General features: G+C 36.0%; 1 long non-coding RNA gene across 1 annotated transcript; it reads right to left on the bottom strand.

Annotated features, from left to right (window-relative positions):
* Window positions 1-13141: 13141 nt before the first annotated feature.
* LOC127171457 (uncharacterized) lies at window positions 13142-15699 on the bottom strand. Its single transcript, XR_007828519.1, has 4 exons — window positions 15640-15699; window positions 14399-14545; window positions 14051-14147; window positions 13142-13762 (listed from the first exon to the last, which is right to left on the bottom strand). It is a non-coding gene; the product is annotated as an uncharacterized LOC127171457 (long non-coding RNA).
* Window positions 15700-21275: the final 5576 nt, after the last annotated feature.

The raw sequence follows: 21275 nt of genomic DNA on the forward strand, positions 1-21275 counted from the left end.
TGCGTCTATGTTCGCGCAAATCATTCGTGATCCAGCTTCACTTACAGCAGAAGTGACTATAAGGTGTTTTTTTAATTAATCTCTGCAATCACCTTTCCTAATAACGTGCTAGTTAGCAAGTTTTGTGGCTAAACGAGCCAAATGCGGCTAAAGTAAACAGTCTCTCAGAGCAGCAGAGAGAAGAGAGGGGCGGGGCGAGCAGAGCTCATTAACATTTAAAGGAACAATCCCTCAGAATGGGATGATTTTTGCAGAGCTGATTTTGGTAAAAAGGGTGTTGTTTTACACAACCATTGAGAATTTTTAACCAAAGCACATTATAGACTTTTCATTAAGACCCTAAAGAATCACATCAACTTGTGGAAAATGGGCATCCGATGACCCCTTTAAAACATAATTCATTTTTAAAATAAATGTATTAATTTGCTTAACAAATCTCATTATTTTATTTTAACAATAACAAACATGCCTAAATGCTTGTGTCAAGATTTTCTTAAGCATTTGTTTTTTGAAGTAAAAGTTTTGGCTCCTTCTTTTACTACAGACGCTGTTTCATTTTGAATGCTTGCACAGCAAACTTTGCTTTGTCTCTTGAAGTTTCATTTTTTGAAGCAATTGCATTTCTCAATACTTGGCACACATGGGGTCCCATAAAAATGTCAGGACGTTTGCCAACTGTACTGTGTGCTCACACTGGCGTTATGCCCCCTGTATGTAGGCTGAGTTTTTTTGTTTTGATTTTGTCTTTTTGTTTTTTCTTTCTTTCTTTCTTTTTAGACTTTATTGTTTGCATGTGTAAAAATAAAGGTTTCGGGTTACTGTTTTTCAGAGCCAAAAATGTAGCGTTGCAGTTGAACCGATTGTTTCAAGTTTTCATTTGGAGTCAAATAGAGTTAAATAGTCTCTCCGCGATCCACCCATGCAGCCATATGTGTGAATGTCGGTCCATTTACAGCTCAGTCTATATGGCCCATACTTCACCAGAACACATTTCTGTGGTCATCAGATGTTACCAACTCAGTGTGAAATGTTAATGGGCTTGATGTGGAATGAAATGTTTTGTGACTGAATTGTGCTTTTGTAAGCATATATCACAGGCATCGATACATTATTAGATTAGCTAACGCCGAGAGCCTCTTTTAATGGGATTCTGTGGTGAGAAGGAAATGGCTTCAAGGTTAGATTTATGGAGCAGCTGGGAGCTTTGTTATGCACATTAAAGTTGCTTAGCAATTTGCACGCTCACGCATTCTTCCTTTGCTGACTAAGCTTTGCCAGTTGTTTTTACTGGGCAGCACGGCTCTCTGACAATACAGACTGAATCTCTTTAACATCCTACCAATACACAGCTATGCTGATATTACACCACACTGATATGTGAAAGTTTGATTATTGACATCATATTACCAAAACAAAACTTCTAAACGTTACAACCTGTTGCACAAATATATATAAGCGAATCAAAAATAGTGGTCAAATATGCAGTGATACAAACACAGGCCCCCGCTGATGTGTTTCCACAGGCTTCAGGACCTTGGACAGCACAATTCCAATCAATGTCCAAATTTATCAGACGAGACTGACAGTGGCCGCTGCACTTGACCCATCTCACATTACAATGGTTTTAGGGTGAACCATCAAGTTCAGGCCAAGTGCCATCTTTGATCAAAGCAGAACATGCAACTACCACCTAGTTACCGTGTGTAAAGCCAAAATGAAATAGCGGCCGAGCTTTTCTTCTCTAACATATCAATCAATCAATAATGTGTGCCTCTGTTGCTGATTGCATTTTAAGATGTGCACTTAAAAGTGAGCTCGCAGGAGTGTCTATAGACCAATTTGGAGTAGACATCACACTTGCAGGTGCGTGCACATAGTGGTTGCAGAAAAACACTGGTAACAAGAGGATAAGAAGAAAAAAAACATTTTTTGTGCCTTTTGAAGTCAAATTCGTAATGCAAATAATTTTTATAAAATACTGTCATCAAAGACGCCATTTGAAGCTTAACTCACAATAATGACTGACTTTTCTTTCTCGCAAATGCAAGTTTATATCTCCTAATTCTTACTTTATAACTCGATTTAACTCACAAATAGTGAGTTTGTCAATTCTGAGGGGAAAAAAAGCCAGAAGTGTAGAATATAAACTCCCGTTCTGAGCCAAGGGGAAAAGTTGACGAGTTGTTTTTCCTTTTTAAAGTTGTGAGATATAATCTTGGAATCGCAAGAATAAAGTCAAAATTTTGAAATATAAAATCAAATTTACCTTTTTATTATTCTTTTATTCCATGGCTCCACATTGAAAACCATAATTTTCTGTCACCAGATAGGCTCCACCCACCAAAAACATCATCCCTGTTTCGGATCTGTAAGATATGAATAACAGTGCTTATCGCTGGGTGACAAGCTCTTGTAATATGCGAAGAACATTTTGAAAATGACATCTAATCAATATAATTTATCATTTTTTTAAATGTAACTATTTTGTACCGTATCCGTGTAATTCTCCAGCAGTAAAGGCTATCTCTCCAGGGTTTTCTGTAACCATGATGCACACGCATCCCGAATGTGTACAAACCTATAATTGGTCTATATGTTACCATAATTTTAACTGAAACAGGAAAAGAGGGAAGGGCCTATTAAGCAATCCCTCCCCCTTTTTTAAACAGCCAATAGCGTTTCGTTTCTATCACAGCTTGGGCCAGAGCCACTGAGCTCGGAAAAAGCTGCATTTGTCAGAGTATGACAGCCACAATCTCATTCGTATCGCTATAAAATATAGCATTCTGTGTAGAATGTGTACATTCTGTGTGCGCTGTGGTGGTTCATGTATGTACACTGTTTGCTAATGAGCTCTTTACTATAGTTAAGGGTGGATCATTTTATCAGTTGTTTATTATTCATGCAACAATACATATTACAGTTGTAGTTTTTATTAATAACTATTGCTATATAGCTTATAACTTTGTCTAGTGCTCCTATGATTGTTTATAGCATGTTTTGTGAAAATTTAACGACTATACTGACATAGACTTCTTCATGGCTAGTGTTTGCGTATTTCATTTTATTCTGTGACCTACTTGTTCTACAGATCTGTGTACTGAAAGTACCATTTTTCAGAAAAACATAATTTAAAAAGATATATTTTTGTTGTGGTCTATTAATACTAGGTGGTATTTTGTTAAAATGTAGAAAGACAGGTGGGTCAAAAGTAAAACAACAATACAAGCTAGTTTTTTTGTGTTACTCTTGACTATGACCTTGTTAATGTGTAACTGCAAACATATTTTGTCCTTAATCTTTGCAAAAAATTATTACATTTTCCTTTCAAATTTAAGTTTCATCAAATGTTTCAAAACCTGAGTGTACAAAACTTGAATTGTTTAAATCAATTATTTATTCAACTTATTTTTATAAAACATCTTTTTAGCAGAATGAACAATATGAAAATGAAATTAAATTAGCATAATATAAATTCTCTACATAATGTAACAGTAGGCCTGTTCATGTTTCCATCCAGTTGTTTGTATGCATATGAAATATGACTAAGGTAAATGCGATGTAGCAACAGCCCTGAGACTGATATTCCTGACAGACAGGCTTATGTCCAGAAACGCCCTCTCATGAACATGTGGCTGAATCAGACCAGTCTCACTCTTGGCATATTCTTTTGGTATAATACAACATAAACATTTCTAATAAACGTTTTAATAAATGATGCAAGACACAGAAAGTCACCAAATTAGCATGCTGTGGGACAAAAGAAACACTTGTTTTCACTGTAGGGGATAAAAGCAACAAATGTTACTTTCGTCCCGACCGCAACTCCTGACATTTAATTCCGATTTACTTCTATACTGAAAAACTCTGAAAAGGCAAACTTCAGGATGTATTACAGCACTAAATAACACGTCGATTGATCATTACTGTGACACATGAGACGAGAAACACAACACAACTAATCTGAAAAAAATTACCGCTTCCATAATTTAATTATATTGTACTCAAAAACTGCTTTCCGGACCTAACCGCGAGAAACAATTACGAAATCTCGTGATATTTCTCAGCATCGTCAAAGGTTGCGTGCTGAATGTGCTGCCATGGCTTGGAAAGCAAATATAGTCCGGGCTCTGAGAAAATAGCTTTCGTCCCCGCTATCCCCTACTGTTCTTGACAGCGTTGATAACGTTTCTGATAGATAATGTCATGGTATTTTTTGCGTTTCTCTTACTGAATGTGATTCAGTAGGCTTTTTTGATTACTGTCAGATGAAGTGCCGGCGATGCAGTGTTGCCAGATATTACTTTTTAAACAAACAAAAATCGAAAAACGAATACGAATGAACTATTATTTAAAATATTTTGCAATAAACTAAAATAAAGATATAGCTAACCCTAAACTGCAACTTTCTACTTTTTTTCTAAAGTGTCAAAAGTGGAAAATACAAAATTGCTTATGAATGCTTATATCTTGTAAATGTGAATTTTGTCATTATTTTAACCTTATTATAAGGCCAACATATTCATACTAAAAGCCAAAAAACGTCAGTTTTGATTTCTCAGAGACTTTAAGCAGACTAGATGGGAGTCCTGCGTATGTCATCAGTTCACATGAGATTAATTTGTGACATTTTTTATTATACATGACAAGTTCAAAAGTTCAAAACAAGTTCAAAAGATTTTTAAATATATGCATACTTTATTTGTTCACAGTAAGATCATTAACATGAGTTTAGAAAATACATTGAATGAATTTTTGTTTCATGCCAACTTTAATACATGCAATTTTAAATTTGTATGTAGAACAAAGTTACAAATAAAAACGTTGAACACTAAAACTACCAATGTCTAAATTATTTTAGTATGATAAATTTGGACTGGTGGTTTCATATTTACATTTCAGTACCACTGTTCCAGAAAATAATAAAACTCTCTCTCTCTCTCTCTCTTTCTCTCTCTCTCTCTCTCTCTCTCTCACAACACAAAGGCAAAGACGTCATCTAGATATTACATTAAAAAAAGACTGACCTCTGTTATCAGATGAGAAAACATAATTTGAGCACTAAACAGGAAGGGTTGCGGTTGAAAGTAGGGAATACCCTGCTGACTCATATGCAGTGATCTTAACCCTTTGTGATGAGATTACGTGTCTTTAAACATTCTTTTGGATTTTTAACTAACCAAAGTTTGTCTGTGTGTCATAGATACCATCAGTTTACATACTTTTTTTTTCTTTCAGTCTAACCAGTCATTTCTGTGAATCTGACATGTGCTTGTTTCAAGAGATACTTAATGTGATAATTTTGGGAGGCTGAAGTCAGCATTTCTGATTTAGGGTGAACACTTATTGGCTGCAACGTGCATTTTTGGAAGTATATGATCTTTGTTTTTTTAACTTATTTAGATTTTGTTATTATTATTATTATTATTATTAAAATATACTTCCAGAAAAGCAATTAAATAAATAAGTAAATAAATAAATCTTACAAGAGGTTATTGTGTATAATTCATAAACATGAAAAATCCTATAATGTTTCAATAGTATAGCTACTGGCTAAGTGTTAACTTTATTTATAATGAAAAAACTGCTTGTTAACCTTTTCTGCGTAAAGTTATATCTAATTTGCTGTAACAACCTAACTCCACAAACCCCAAACCTCTAAAATGAATATAAAAATTATAATTTAAACATATTTACAGCTCATACTTTCAAATTTTCTGCCTAACAAACACAGGCACTGCCAAGAAATGTTTTTTGATTTAAATGTTGCTGGCAAATAAAACTGATTAAAATATAACCGTTTTTTTTTTCTTTTAGAATGTGTTCTTAAATTGTTCTTACGTTTTATTTAGTTTAACAACTGTTTACTATTGTCTGCTGTATATACGTACCTTACTGTAACCTTGAGGAATGACTGAAAATTATATTTTGTCATAATCAGTATTGTCATAAATGCTGTATTTCCACAGATCTTAACTTAGTTAACTGAGTTAATTAAATAAATAAAATAAATAACACTAAAGACATACAAATATGTTGTATGTATATATATATATATATATATATATATATATATATTTAGTGTGAATATATAGTGTATATATATAAATATATATATATTTACACTAAACTGGGCACTCATATGAAATGTTTGTGATTGATATGTTGCTTGAAAAACAAAAAAGGTCATTTTGAATGGGCAAAAGATATAACAGATGCTAACTAAAAATCTTGTCTGCCTGAGTTGAATGACTATTTAAATAACCATTAAAAAGATTTGATGTGCTCTGAATGTCAAAATCATATGGCAAAACACACCTGTGAGCCTGTTCCCATTCCCTGTGTACATCACATGATGTTAATCTATTAAGAAAATAGAAAAGCGACAGAGATCACATTGTTTATGCCTTTATTTGTGCTTGAGTGTTGGGTACATTTGTGTAATTTATTTTCCAATTCATCAACTCCTGTCTCTTTTTAAACAAAAATGACTCAGGCAGGGTTGAGCCAGGATATGTGAAATATAGACTTAGATCGGTAAAGCCTCCAGACTTCCCAAACCGCCGGCAACACACCCAGACTGAAGACGAGGTGGAATGTCATTCATATGGTCCTGATTTCTCTCCCCACTAACATCAGAAGAGGACAGGAGGGAATGATGGGACGCTCGGCTGCAGAAACATGCCAGTGGCAGAAACCTAATTGGTTACTTGCTTACGTAGGAGCTCACCACAAATTTGGGCTATGCACTGGCTAAAGATTTTCTGAATCTTCCACTGACCATGTGCAGAATGAGTAGATACATACCATACATTACCAGTACCACGATGTGCAAACTCACATGGACAAACACACACATGGTCATGCAACAACTCAACAGACAGACACACTGTAAACAATGACTTGTTAGCTAATGCCTTCCACTAAAACTGTTTTATTAAAAAATATTTCTTATGATTAAATCAAACAGAACAATTTTTTTTTTTAACATTTATTATTTATAGTTATTATAGTTTATTTTTATATTATAGTAGTATGTATGTATGCATGTATCTAAAATAGGCCTACGTGACTGGCGGTGTTTCACTAAACGTCACGCTCATTTGGTTGCCGTCTGTTGAGTTAGTAGCCTAGTATACTGAGACTAACAGCGAAATTTTGAGAATGAAACCCATCTATTATACTTTAAAAACGGAGACAACGAAAGAATCAGTACCTGAGAAAACGAAAAACCGGAAGGGATTTGAAGCCAGAAGATGGAGAGACCGATAAAAACAAACAACAGGCGTAAACATCGGTATGACACTGTTGAGAAAACGGCTCTGTGATACACAAGGTGGAAAGATGACGGAGAAAATCTTGAGTAGTGTCAGATAAGTTTTCAATGCCCAGAAATAATTTTTTTCCGGTATTTGCAGGTTCGCAGTTTTATTCGTGATATGCATCCTCAATTTCCTAGTCTTTCTGTTACAACTCCTTTGGACTCATTCCTTGAACCAAGGTCTATTGGGAAAGGGATGATTTCCTACATTTATGAAAAAATATGTTCTCTACATAGTAGGTCACTGACATCTTTAAAAACGCAGTGGGAAGAAGACCTATCAGAAAATATTCCAGACGACTTATGGGAAAGTATACTAAATAGGGTGCATTCTTCCTCTTTATGTGCCAATCATGGTTGGATCCAATGCAAAATACTCCACCGTACTCACTGGACTAAGGTCAGGCTCTCCAAAATCTACCCTGATATCGATCCCATCTGTGACCGCTGTCGTCAGGGTCCAGCAACCCTGACACATATGTTCTGGTCCTGCCCAAGTTTACATGGATATTGGGTCCAAATTTTTGACACAATATCTCAGGTGGTTGGGACAGTAATCAAACCTGTAGCGATAACAGCACTCTTCGGTGTACTTCCCTTGCCAGTTCATCACCTAGGCTACAAGGCAGACTTTGTGGCCTTCATATCCCTACTGGCTAGACGTTTGATTCTAATGCACTGGAAATCATCTGAGTCACCTACCCACTCAAGGTGGATTAAAGAGATTTTTCACTATATCAAACTGGAAAAAATTAGGCATGCACTGAGGGGCTCTTCCAAGAGCTTCTATAAAGTTTGGGGCTCTTTTCTTGAGTATATGGAAACATATACCTCCCCTGTTTAAATGAAAATAGTGTTTCTGTTTTGTTTTCCCCCAGTGGAGGATTTATATGGATATGTATGTTTGATTCAACTGTTAAATTCTCTCATTGTATTTGGCACTGTGCAGAATTATTATTATTACTTTATTTATTATTATTATGATTATTATTTTGTTTTGTTTTGTTTTTGTTTTGTTTTGTTTGTTTGTTTTATTGGGTGGGTGGGGGGAGGAGGCTAGGAGGGGTCATCTGTGTGTTTTGGGGTGGGGGGTAAATATTTGTTCTTTACTACTAGGGGGTTATTGATTATATCTTTTATTTCGATCATTTCTTTGTTTTTTTATTCTGATCCCCTTTCTTTGTATATAGTCTTGGCAAAAAGTTATTTAAACTGTATTTTTGAAATGTTTTTGAAAATTTTGTAATACTTGAAAATGTATAAATAAAGCAAGGAAAAAAAAAAATCCTGAGTAGAGTTGTCCATGTTGCTGCTGTTGCTGTTTTTGTTAACCAGGTAAGGGAATAAATTGTGTAAATCGCTGTATGTAAGTCACTAGTATCAGTATTATTTACATAAGACTGAGAAACAATCATGCTGATAGGAGTCTACAGATGGCAGTGCAGGGTCTTCCTTCAGTCGGTAGTCACAGTACGTACAGTAAAGAACAGCGATGCTAAAGGCTAGCTAAAGAACTACTCAGTGCCTCTGAGTTAAGTTTCTTTGCTATAGTCTTTGGTTATATAAAATCACACTTCTGAAAAATTAAGTCAGAATTGCGGTATATAAATGCGCAATGACATGTAACAAAGTCAAAACTGCATGATGCATGCGCAATTCTGACTTTTTTCTTGGAATTGCAGGATATAAACTTGCCAAAAAATATATACTTGCGAAATATATACAATTCTGAGGGGAAAAAAAAAAGATTTGCTCAGAATTGCGAGTCTATATTACGTAATTCTAAGAAATAAAGCTTCCATATCTGTCCTGGAAGTCAGCATAGAGTTTTTTTTCTTACTATAGTTTACTAGTGCTAGTGCATGTGTATTATAATGTTAACATACAACTTAAAGGATTAGTTCACTTTCAAAATAAAAATTTCCTGATAATTTACTCATCCCCATGTGATCCAAGATGTTCATGTCTTTCTGTCTTCAGTCACAAAGAAATTAAGGTTTTTGAGGAAAACATTTCAGGATTTTTCTCCATATAGTGGACTTCTTTGGTGGCCAGCGGTTTGAAGGTCCAAATTGCAGTTTCAATGCAGCTTCACAGGGCTCTACATGATCTCTGCTGTGGAATAAGGGTCATCTTGCAAAACGATCGGTCATTTTTTAAAAAAGAAATAATATACTTATATACTTTTTAACCACAAATGCTCATCTCGCACTAGTTCTGCGATGCGCATGCGTGTCTTAACGCCACTTAATCACATTTGAAAGGTCACGTGCAGTTAGATCATTGTCTGTGTGCTTTGGTTCAAAAAGGTAGGGTAGGGCGTAAAACTCAATTTCTCCACCAACTTCAAAATCGTCCAACATCATTGTTTTACCCTTTTTTGTTTGACATTCTTTGCACTTTCGCTTAGTAAACACAGAGTTGGTACTTCTGCTTATGTCACGAGTGACCTTTCCAACATTATTATGTAATGAGTGAGGTTGGGCTAGTGCAAGACGAGCAATTGTGGTTAAAAAGTATACATTTTTATTGTTTTAGGAAAATGACTGATCGTTTCGCTAGATAAAACCCTTATTCCTCAGCTGGGATTGTGCAGAGTCCTTTGAAGCTGCACTAAAACTGCAGTTTGGACCTTTAACCTATCCCATTAAAGTTCACTATATGAAATATATAAAATCCTGGAATGTTTTCCTCAGAAACCTTAATTTCTTTTTGACTGAAGACAGAAAGATCACATGGGGGGTAGGTAAATGATTAGGAAATTTTTATTCTGGAAGTGAACTAATCTTTTAAGAATGGATACAATGTTAACACACAGTGTTAAGAATAGATTAATGGTGTGTGTATGTATACCATATAAATGCCATAAAAGGTATTCATTTCATATTTCATTTATGCATTAACCAGTTTTAAAACTAATGTATTAGTATCAACATAAATTAACATGACCTAACTTAATAATTGCTGTTAAAATGTAGATTTCAACATTTTCTCCGTATTAACTAATGTTAATGTATACAGCCTCACAGAAGTGCGACCATATCCTCAGTGGTGACCTTTACTTTTTTTTTTAATTTAACTAGGGCAGAATAAACTTTGACTCACTGCAACTCATTGCTCAGTGCAGATTTGATGTTATCTCCTTAAATGTCAGACCAGCGTTTGTCTGTGTATGATAAGATGCAGCATGTATACAGCAAGACACTCTTATAAGTTTCACTCTTATTACCTTGTGTAAGATCTAACCTCTAACAGTACGGCCTTTGTGAAAAGTAACACGTTTGATACACCACCTACGAAGCATTGCACAACCTTGACACAGGACAAAGCATGTGCACACTGTCTGTGCTTAGTGTGTTGACTTGCAGTGGGTTACTGTTTTTTTTATACTCATGTTTTAAAATGTGATATTTATAACCCACTACAGGTGTACCAAAGCTATTCATAAGTCATCAAATGTACAAGTATTAATCAGACAAGCACTGAAAATGAAAACTTCCCAACAAACAACAAAAAGAAACAAGGGAGGAGCAACCTGATGATGCCACATGATTAATTGCAGTGATCATTCAAGACAGATTTAAGTATTGATGTGGAGTTTTGCTCAGAGAGCTGCTGTTCCTAGCGTTCATATGTTCAGAGAACAAGCAGAGTGATGTGTGTAAAGCTGTCATCCATTTCAGAAAACCATGTTTTTCAGTCTAAGTGGCAGATTATTTCAATATGCCCTAAACAATGGAATAATTCTTTGCTCCAGTGAAGAAAAACGATACTTATCCTCTTTCCCCAGTGCCTCAAGGGTTTACAGTAGTTGTGACCCATAACCATATGTTAGAGCCACCCTTTACATGAGAATCTTGATGTTTAAGTTTTCACTTCGCTTTCAAAGAATGGGATGAAGATTAACCAAAAACTACGCTCACGTTCGCAATGGCCAAATCACAAAAAAGTCCAAATTGGCTTTGTTTATAGACACTTGGCTGTAAAAGAAAATATTCGTTTTGGTAAACTGTCCTTGAACGGGGGAAAAACTGGAAAAACAACTTCCCCTAACATTTTCCTTCATCACAGTGGTTTAACTCACAAATGATGAGCATTCAGCTGGACCACATGTAAATATTTCCCTTTTAAAAAAACACAGGCGCAGTTGTGTATATGTAGGGGGATGCATATATTCTGCAAACTGTGGAAAAATTTGTCAGAAGAATCCTTGGTGAAATCTTTTAATGAACTCCATCAAAACAATCTCGCACCGGATCAGTTTGCTCACAGACATTGCAAAAGGAGAGTGCGAGACGCTGAGAGGAAGTTGAGAATATATCTCTGTGGTTAGCTGGAGTAATATCGATTTGGTATCATTATGATGCATGTTACAAAGCGGCGAACAGAAGCATCTGTTTGTCATTACGCAGGCTGGGTAATGAACTCCATGACAGGAGCCGTACTCATGCGAGGTCCAAACATGCAAACATTCAGGCTGTCCAACTCGCTCAGCTTGCACAACGTGCGGTGTTGTAACACTTCATGCCAGCGTGAATCTAAATTTACTTGTCTATGAAAAAATGGAACTCATGAGTTAAACAAGCAGGAAGGATTGGAAATTAGGCTTGGGTTTGATTGTAATGAAGCCATGATGTCACGGGAGGGTTATTGTTTTGGAGAAATTATGACTTGTTTTGAGCCTTTCGGTCGAGCTACACCGCAAGATGCAATACTTCATTCATTTTGGAGGGTCATCCTGATAGCTGATCGGTTTCCCCTCATGAAGACATGTTTTGTCTTCATTTCCCTGGGCTGACGTACTAATATTGGTGTTGACTTGAAAATCTAATGGAGAAACCATCTTATGCGTCTAGTAGCTCCAAATCGCATTTAGCACGGTGCTTTGAGAAGATCACAGTGTACAGTCAACCGGTCATTACTGAATAAAAATCTGACAGGGTGATCAGGAAATCTTGTATCAAGGTTACTTGCAAAACAAATAGACATGAAATGCGGATAAGTAAGAGAACACATGAAAGTAGTGGGAAATCGATTCCCTTGTAATTGGTCAATTATACAATTTAGCTGTAATTACATATAAACATTTGACCGCTAAATATTGTGACTGGCCAGTCAGAATCCAATTCCAGGGAGCCTTATGTACGATTTGATACCCTACATATGTTATTAGCACAGTAGATGATAATGATAATGACATTTTATATCGATTTAAACGGGACTTACTTCATCAACAGTTCCTACATAAATAAAATAGCTTTAAGTAATGTATAGTTGCCTAAAGGCATCTGCCATAAAGGTTGGCAAATCTGCAAGAACAACTTAAACATGAGTGAAAGGTGACCGCACCTTTATGCTGCCTTTACATTACTCTCTTAAAACAGATGTGTTAAAAACAACACAACCTGTGTTATATCTTAACACACCCGTGTGTCTAGTTAAGGACAACACATTTTGTTACTTTTAACTCAGCCAGTGTGTTATTCCTCTTTACACATTCAGTGTGTTAAAATATTTAAAACACTAATGTGTCATTAATAACACAATTTGTGTCATAGATGTGCTATTTTTACCAGTTACAATGAATGCAATATAAAAACAACTTTTTCTTTCAAATATATACATTTGTTAAAACTTTTCTTCTGAATTTTCACAAAGGCAATATCCACATGTAATTTTCAATTAATTTCATAAAGACATTTTTAAACCATTTTATATCTTGGATTTACAAAAAGGTTTTCTTTGTTAGAAATCATGTGAAGTGGTTTTACATCAGCAGCATTGCTTAAATTAATGACTTTATATTCATTTGTTCTTTGGACAGCATATGCATACAAGTGTGGGTGAAAATACACTTGAGATAGAAATCTAAGAAAAACTAAAACCCTTTCTTTTTCACATTGTGGAACTATGTGTAAAACTTCACCAAAGAGACACTCTTCTCTTAAGTCACGGTTTAAAGCAATTACACAACCAGTTTGAAAAGTCTGACCAAACACATTAACAGAGTGGGAAAAGGGAACAGTGCTACATGTGTCAAGTTCATAGCCAAAGTCTTTCATTCCTTCAACAAAAAACATGCAAAACACAATATGTCCTTACCAAGTATGGCATGTCTACAAATCGAGGATATTGTTCAAAAATCTCTTGCACTGTGGGGACGTGTTTGCAATCCATAACCTGCGATTACTGTAGGTTTTCTCCATGCCCAATTTGATGGTATTGAGGTTTTCTGGAGATGGTTTCATCCTTTTGACTTCATCCCTTTGAGTCTTCCTCCCCTTCAGCAGTTATATCCAAAGTAATAGACACTCCAGAGGAAGCACTGATTCGACAATGTTTGCGCTGGTAGCGACGCTGATCATCACAAAGTTTCCTCCGTAGATTTCTAAGTCTCATCTCAATAAATCCACTGTGGGAGACTGGGTCATAGAAATGTTCCTGTATGATAGGGGAAGTATAACAATTGTAATTTTGTTTTAATTTCTTAAGAACCCATCATGTGTGATGAGCAAACAGCAGAATGTATGTACTTTTAGTGTTATTGTAAAATTTATATTGGTAATTAATTCTATTAAAAAAAAAACTAAATTTTCTAAATTTTACACTACAATTTTACACAATTTTCAGTTGTTGTGTAACCTGTTAACCAATTAACATACCACAATTACTATTCCAATTTGCATTTATTACAAGTGAGCTTTGTGTGTTTAAGTAAGTACAACTTACAAATCCTTCATTCTCTTCTACCATCTTGATCTTCAGAGAAGGAAACAGTGTTACCACACTTTCTGCCAATATCTGTTTCTCATCATTACAAGGGTAACTATAAGCAAAACAAAAAGTAAACTTATAAGAATTCAATTAAACTTGTATATAACACATCAAAAACAAAATACACTAATAAAATTCAGTCAATTTTCTCTACTGGTGATTAGCAGTTTGTTTCACAAGTTTTTTTCATAATTATATTCAAATTATTAAAAGTAATCAGTGTGTATTCAAAGTATTTATCATCTTTATACATTGTTGTATTCAGAGTTGTTTTAGTTAAATTTCTCAACTGTAAAAACTTACCACTTTGTTCCACCAACGCACTGACTTCTATCTTGACGAGGAGTTTTCTTGATGTCTCTGAAAGCATTCCTGAAGCTTCATAATCCTTCAATATACTTGGACCTTTGCTTTCAATTAGTGCTCTACATCAGTTCTATTATGTTGATGCTGGAAATATAAAAAGTAAAAGTAGTTCTAAACAGTGGAGTTAATGATTCAGTTGCTCAAAATCAGTCATGTATATTGTTCCAGAATGAATCAGAAATTTTAAATAAACTGGTTGAATGATTCTCTCACTCATAAAGACAATCATTTATCACCATCTACTGGCCAAACATACAGATGTACAAGTGTACAAACTAACAGTCTCTTGGGAATGGAAAAACAAAGTCAAACAGAGTGATACAAATACTGAAAAGAGCGCTGTTATTTCAGCACTCAGTTATATATACATTATGTATAACTCGATTTGTATCATATTACAATAATGCTCTCTCAAAATTTTCCATTACAATAAAGCCACAAATAACTACAAAGACGAGAATAAAGTCGCAAAAGCTACTATTCATTTCTTATTGATTGAAATTAATGGTGACTATCTCGTATTTTCCACCGGAATCAGCGATACTCTTAAAGTATGTCATGAAAATAACACCGCCTGTGTTGTTCCTTAACACACCCATGTGTCTAGTCAAGGACAACACATTTTGTGTCAATTATGAACACAAAATGACACAAAACGTGTGAAAATAGTCAACATAACATTTTTTTAAACGTTAATTACACACATAACACAAATTTTAAATGTTACAGTAGTAAATCATATTATTATTTAAAGACATTTAACAAGACATCAACACATTATGTTGTTTAATGAAAGAAAGGCGACGGACAGCAGTGAAAGTGATGAGAGTTACCGCTTTGTCAAACTCATTAACGACAATCCCGCCGTGGCCGCAGCGTTTTATCAGACGTCATATAATTGGCAACAAACCAAGCAAAGAAAAACATAAAACTTGTTAAAAATAGTTCTCTCCAAATAGTGAGGAACAAACTTACCAAAATGTAAAGAAATAGTAATTTGTGAAGCATTAACTATCTGACCGTTTTCGCCCTGTTCGACACCGCCTCTCGTGACTACCGAAAATACTCGTGCGCACGACTGGAGGGCGCTAACTAAACGCACATTTGACCGTCTAAAAAATTTACATTGAAAATATATATGACAGTTTCTAATAATTAAAAATAATAAATCCACATACCTGACATATGTGCATCCAAGTCACCCACCGATGGAGAAAGAGGCGCGAACTTGCTTAAAGACTTGCGGAATGACGTAGCAGCAATGTGATTGGATGATAGTTAACACATGTTGTGTTGGATACACTGCGTTGTTTCTCTCTTTCTCACTCTCTCTCTCTTTTACACATGATCAACTTAAAATTACACAAAATGTGTTAAAATAGCCATAACACAAAAATGTGTTATTAATTAACACATCCTTTTTGAGAGTGTATGATTTCAGCTCCTAATTTTCCACTTGCCAATCCAGCAAAATAGTCACTTTCTGAATAGTCACGACAAATTCACCAAGAAAAAGGTCATTTGGTTGTGCAGACGAAACAAAGTGCAGTCATGTTATCTTGCTTTTGGAGGTGGATGCCTGCTGTCTGGGAATGCAGTTGTGTGAGACAGTTCTGCGAGGTAATTATACCAAACCATTTTGACGACAGACTTTGGCTCAGGCTTTTCCGAATGATCAAAACAAAAATTGCAGATCCCCTGCAATGAGAACAGTCTGCTTGTTAGTGTAGTTATGCTGACCCGTCGTGCAAAGTCACATGACTTTTTAGATGCGCATCGAGTAATTTATTTGGTAAATGTGTTTCCATCTTAGTTTCTGCAAATATCTTCTTTGTGGATAAAAAAAAAAATGTCTGACTCAGTTGAGTGCATAAATTTTTCATGCAAATTCTTAGAATGCACACATCTTGGCTTTTTTTAATGCAAAATGACGAAATGTCCATAAAAATAGGTGGAGGGAAACAGCTAGTGGAGATCACTAACAAAAGTTTGAAATGTGAACAAATGTGTGAATTTTTTATTTTTGAGTGTTACCACACAACAAGCGCTGGACGTCAATATAATGTCAAGTTGACGACGGACCCCAGTGTTGGACAGAAGTTGCATTTTGGATGAGAACGTAAATTGGGTTGACGTCAGTATTTGACGTTATTTTGACATTGAATTAACATTTGACTTTGATTACTCAACTTAAAAACAACAAAATATCAACGTCAGTAATTAACATTGACATTAGTTGTTGAACTGAAATTGAATTTTGGTCACCCGGTGTCCCAACCGAAATGTATACAGTTGTGTTTAACGCGAAGTGCTGACCTTAACTCTGGTAACCAGCAATATGATATTTTCTGCAGCTGAAGGTGTGGTCAAATTTCACCAGAATTTTGCAGGGAAGATTAACATTTTGCATTGTCACTAGTAGGGATGCACGATATTGGATTTTTGCCCATATTCGATATGCCGATACTTTTCGTCTCATTTTGACCGATGTCAATACCGATACCGATATATATCCTTTTGTTTGGAAACAGTACCAAGCATACCTGGCATACACCACATACTGTATTATATACCGACTAATAAATTACAGAATGTTTAGCAAACACTGAGGAATCAAATAAATAAAAAATAAATAAAAGAAAGCCTCCATAACGTGAGGGAGGCGGCAAAGATAACAAGCTTTTCAAAATGAAAACAAAAAGAAAAGTAAAACTAAACTGGCTGACCGTGACAGTGCTTGCATGCTTTTTTGCACACAGATACCAACATGTTCATCCTCTCTGATTTAAAAAGCGGTCTTTTACTTGAAAACCACATCCTAAAAAGGTGCATTCAACGGTCTGTGACTGGTATGAAACAGCCAACAGTAATATTATCCCATACGGAACAACCACACGCACTCTTCATTTTTTTATCAAATGACCATATTTACATCTGTTTGTTTTACAGTCATGCTACTAGCCTTTTTAGACAAAAAAACAAAAAACAAAAAACAAAAAAACAAAAACTTTAATTCGGGTGAGGAAGATGCCATTTTGAGTGGCATTGCACATCCTGTCATGCCACTATATGCCACTACAATAGACGCATTTTGCAGCATTAAATTTAAACAACAATCGAACATGGAAATGATCAAAACTGACATCCCTACTTCTTACCGAACGGGCATTACAGGACCCAGGTGAGGCTGCCACGTGCTATAATTGTTTACTCGGTTATCATGCACCTAAAGCCTCATTCTCTAGGTCCATTCTCAGTTTAAATGCAGCTATCCAAAACAGTGAATGCAATCACCATTCAGGCAAAACTTTACTTCAAGAATGAGCCACACTGCTGACGTGATCTAATCGCAATCCTGAGCACACTGAGTTAACATATTCCCCTTATCGGCAAGACATATCGGCATAATTTTTAATATCGGCCGATTCCGATATCAGTCCGATAGTATCGTGCATCCCTAGTCACTAGTTTAGGTATACATGAAGTACATCTCACTGTTATTTAACGAAGCAAATCTGCATGGGGAAATCTTTCACCAATTTCCAATCGAGTGGACTCCTATTGAAATGACTGGATTTCACCTGCGAACACTGGCTAAACAACAGTACTTTGACCACACCACGAGGCTTTAACTAAATAAGAAAAACAAGGAAAATCGTAAACAGCGATATTTTGTAGCAAAAATGACCCCATAGCACCACCTAGTGTGCAGAGGTAATAGCAGGTTTAACGCAGCTATCCCGCCAGTGTGAAAGTATACTTTGGAATTGCTATATTGCATGATATAGATGAGACAGACCACATTAAATTAAAAAATAAAAAAAGCAAGTTGAGCCGTTTGTAGAACCAAAAGGAATTGCAAAAATAATGAAACATGTCTCCGTTTAAAACAACACCCCCATTTAAAAAGGAAAAACAGATGGTAGAAACTTTTAGACACATACCCTTCAAATCTTTTTATAGTGAAAGACAGGCAGCATGAAACATGCTTCAATGCATCTGCAGGTATCGCAAACATAACTTTATAAACAGCTAATTTGCATTTTCTGACTTGACATCAAATAAAGGAAGTACAGCCAAAGCACTTCAAAGCCTGCCAAGTTTCCTCAGGGATTTTACACACACAGACGCACACACACACACACACACACACACAGACCACAGCACAGCTCTTGAAATCCTAGAGCAAACTCTACAGGATGCTCGGAACGGTAAGGTCATGGGAATGTTCTTAAATCCACCTATCAAACCTCCACCCACATACACTAACGCTCACACACCCACACACACACACTTACTCAGGCTTGAACGGGACTGTGCTGAAGGAGGTATTCATTTAGCCATGTGTCTTTCAGCCCAGCCGTCATTCTTTCCACTGTGGGAGTGATTGGCTCTCTTTACTCTCAGGTTAACTGGATGCTCTTCTGCCTATAATTCAAAATGAGTGATAGACAGCTGTAATTCAGATGTTATGGAACTGTTTACAGAAAAGTTACACTGTCATTAAGCAGACGTCTAAATACCAGACAGCTCTTCATCACGACAGATGAATAATGTGAATGAAAAATTTGTGTTTTATGAATTAAAGTAAAACATCTGTGCATGTCATGAATGTCCTTCTCCTCCCAGCAGCTTGTTTGTTATGGAACGTCAGGGCAGGAATTAGTCTTTTTGACCACTGAGTGTGGACATAATTATACAATTTCCCATGGGAATGGCTTGCTATTTTACAAGACCATATGCATATTAAAACAGGATTTCCATCACCTAATAAACATTGTTCAAAACATCGATTACACATATTGCTTTTCTATTTATAAACAACGTTTGTACATGATTCAGCAGCACTGGTTTTTGTCTGGTTAAGTGAAAAAACATTAAAAAAAATGACAATGTCCTTTCCTGAAATAAATAGGATCAACAATTTAAAGGATTGGTACATATTTTTTTAGAGTCTTAATTGGGGAAGTGGCTTGATGAGGGTGATTTCCTTCAGTGTTTTAATGCATTTCTGATTAAAACATGAAGCCAGGTCAGACATATCAAAGAGCTCCACTCACTTCAGTCCTAATAGCCAGAAACAACTCATTATTTTTGAATTCTGGTTCTAACATTCCAAAAATGCCTAAAATATGGTCTGTGGTTAAATCAAGCTTGATATTTTCATGTTTTATTCTACAACATAAAATACATCAGTAATACCCCACACATTTTTTTTAAATCTCAAACTTAGTTGGTTAAGGACTTGGACTCAACTCAGACTCAACAAGGTGGACTCGAAACCAACACTAAATCTTAATGGTGCGGATGCAAAAGGCTGGCCACACACTTGAAGAATTTAAGATCCAATTTTAAGCCCAATTTGCACCCCTGAATGACTGGAAGGGCATGGCCCGATTCGAGGCTTGTAAACTATTTTTTGTCCAAAAAATCCTCTATTGTGTGGTGTCTTTACAGTTATTTAATTAAGTGTCCACTACCTCAAATTGTAAATTTCAAACATGTAATACTGGTAATTGTGCCTATTATGTACTATTAACTTTTACACTGTTGCTAAAGATATTTACTAAGTACACTCTTTATATTACAGTCTTAAAAAATGACCGACAATTGCTGTCCTGTGGCAAAACATGAGAGCAGTTGCGTTTTAGATCAAACATGAGTCAGCACAACATTGATGCATCAGTAAATGATGAGATATTTCTATAAATAAAATTATTCTGCCAGAAGAATTGCATTAAAACTATTATGTCTGTTCCATATATGTCATCTCAGTGAGTTTTATGAGGTTTAAAGCCCAAAGTATACTTTGTTTTTGTACGCGTACGTTAGCGTATGCGTACAGTCAAACACGTAGCCTTTCAAAGTATACTCCATTTGATGTTGTGCCAAATGCAGGCGGTCGACACATGCTCTCTAGAAAGCTTCATCCATGTCCATGGTCTGCTCTATTTTTCCCCATAAGTTACACTGACCAAAATTCTAAACGCAACACTTTTGTTTTTGCCCCCATTTTTCATGAGCTGAATTCAAAGATCTAAGACTTTTCTATGTACACAAAAAGACTATTCCTCTCAAATATTGTTCACAAATCTGTCTAAATCTGTGTTAGTGAGAAACTCTCCTTTGCCGAGATAATCCATCCACCTCACAGGTGTGGCATATCAAGATGCTGATTAGACAGCATGATTATTGCACAGGTGTGCCTTAGGCAGGCCACAATAAAAGGCCACTCTAAAATGTGTAGTTTTACTGTATTGGGTGGGCCCGAAAGCTATCAGTATCTGGTGTGACCACCATTTGCCTTACACAGTGCAACACATCTCCTTCACATAGAGTTGATCAGGTTGTTGATTGTGGCCTGTGGAATGTTGGTCCACTCCTCTTCAATGGCTGTGCGAAGTTGCTGGATATTGGCAGGAACTGGAACACGCTGTCAAATACGCATATCCAGAGCATCCCAAACATGCTCAATGGGTGACATGTCCGGTAAGTATTCTGGCCATGCAAGAACCTGGATGTTTTCAGCTTCTAGGAATTGAGTACAGATCCAACATGGGGCCGTGCATTATCATGCTGCAACATGAGGTGATGGTCGTGGATGAATGGCACAACTATGGGCCTCAGGATCTCGTCACGGTATCTCTGTGCATTCAAAATGCCATCAATAAAATGCACCTGTGTTCGTTGTCCATAACATATGCCTGCCCATACCATAACCCCACCGCCACCATGGGCCACTCGATCCACAACATTGACATCAGCAAACCGCTCACCCACACAACGCCATACACGCTGTCTGCCATCTACCCTG

Source organism: Labeo rohita, chromosome 9 (genome assembly GCF_022985175.1).
Source record: "Labeo rohita strain BAU-BD-2019 chromosome 9, IGBB_LRoh.1.0, whole genome shotgun sequence".
Taxonomy (NCBI): domain Eukaryota; kingdom Metazoa; phylum Chordata; class Actinopteri; order Cypriniformes; family Cyprinidae; genus Labeo; species Labeo rohita.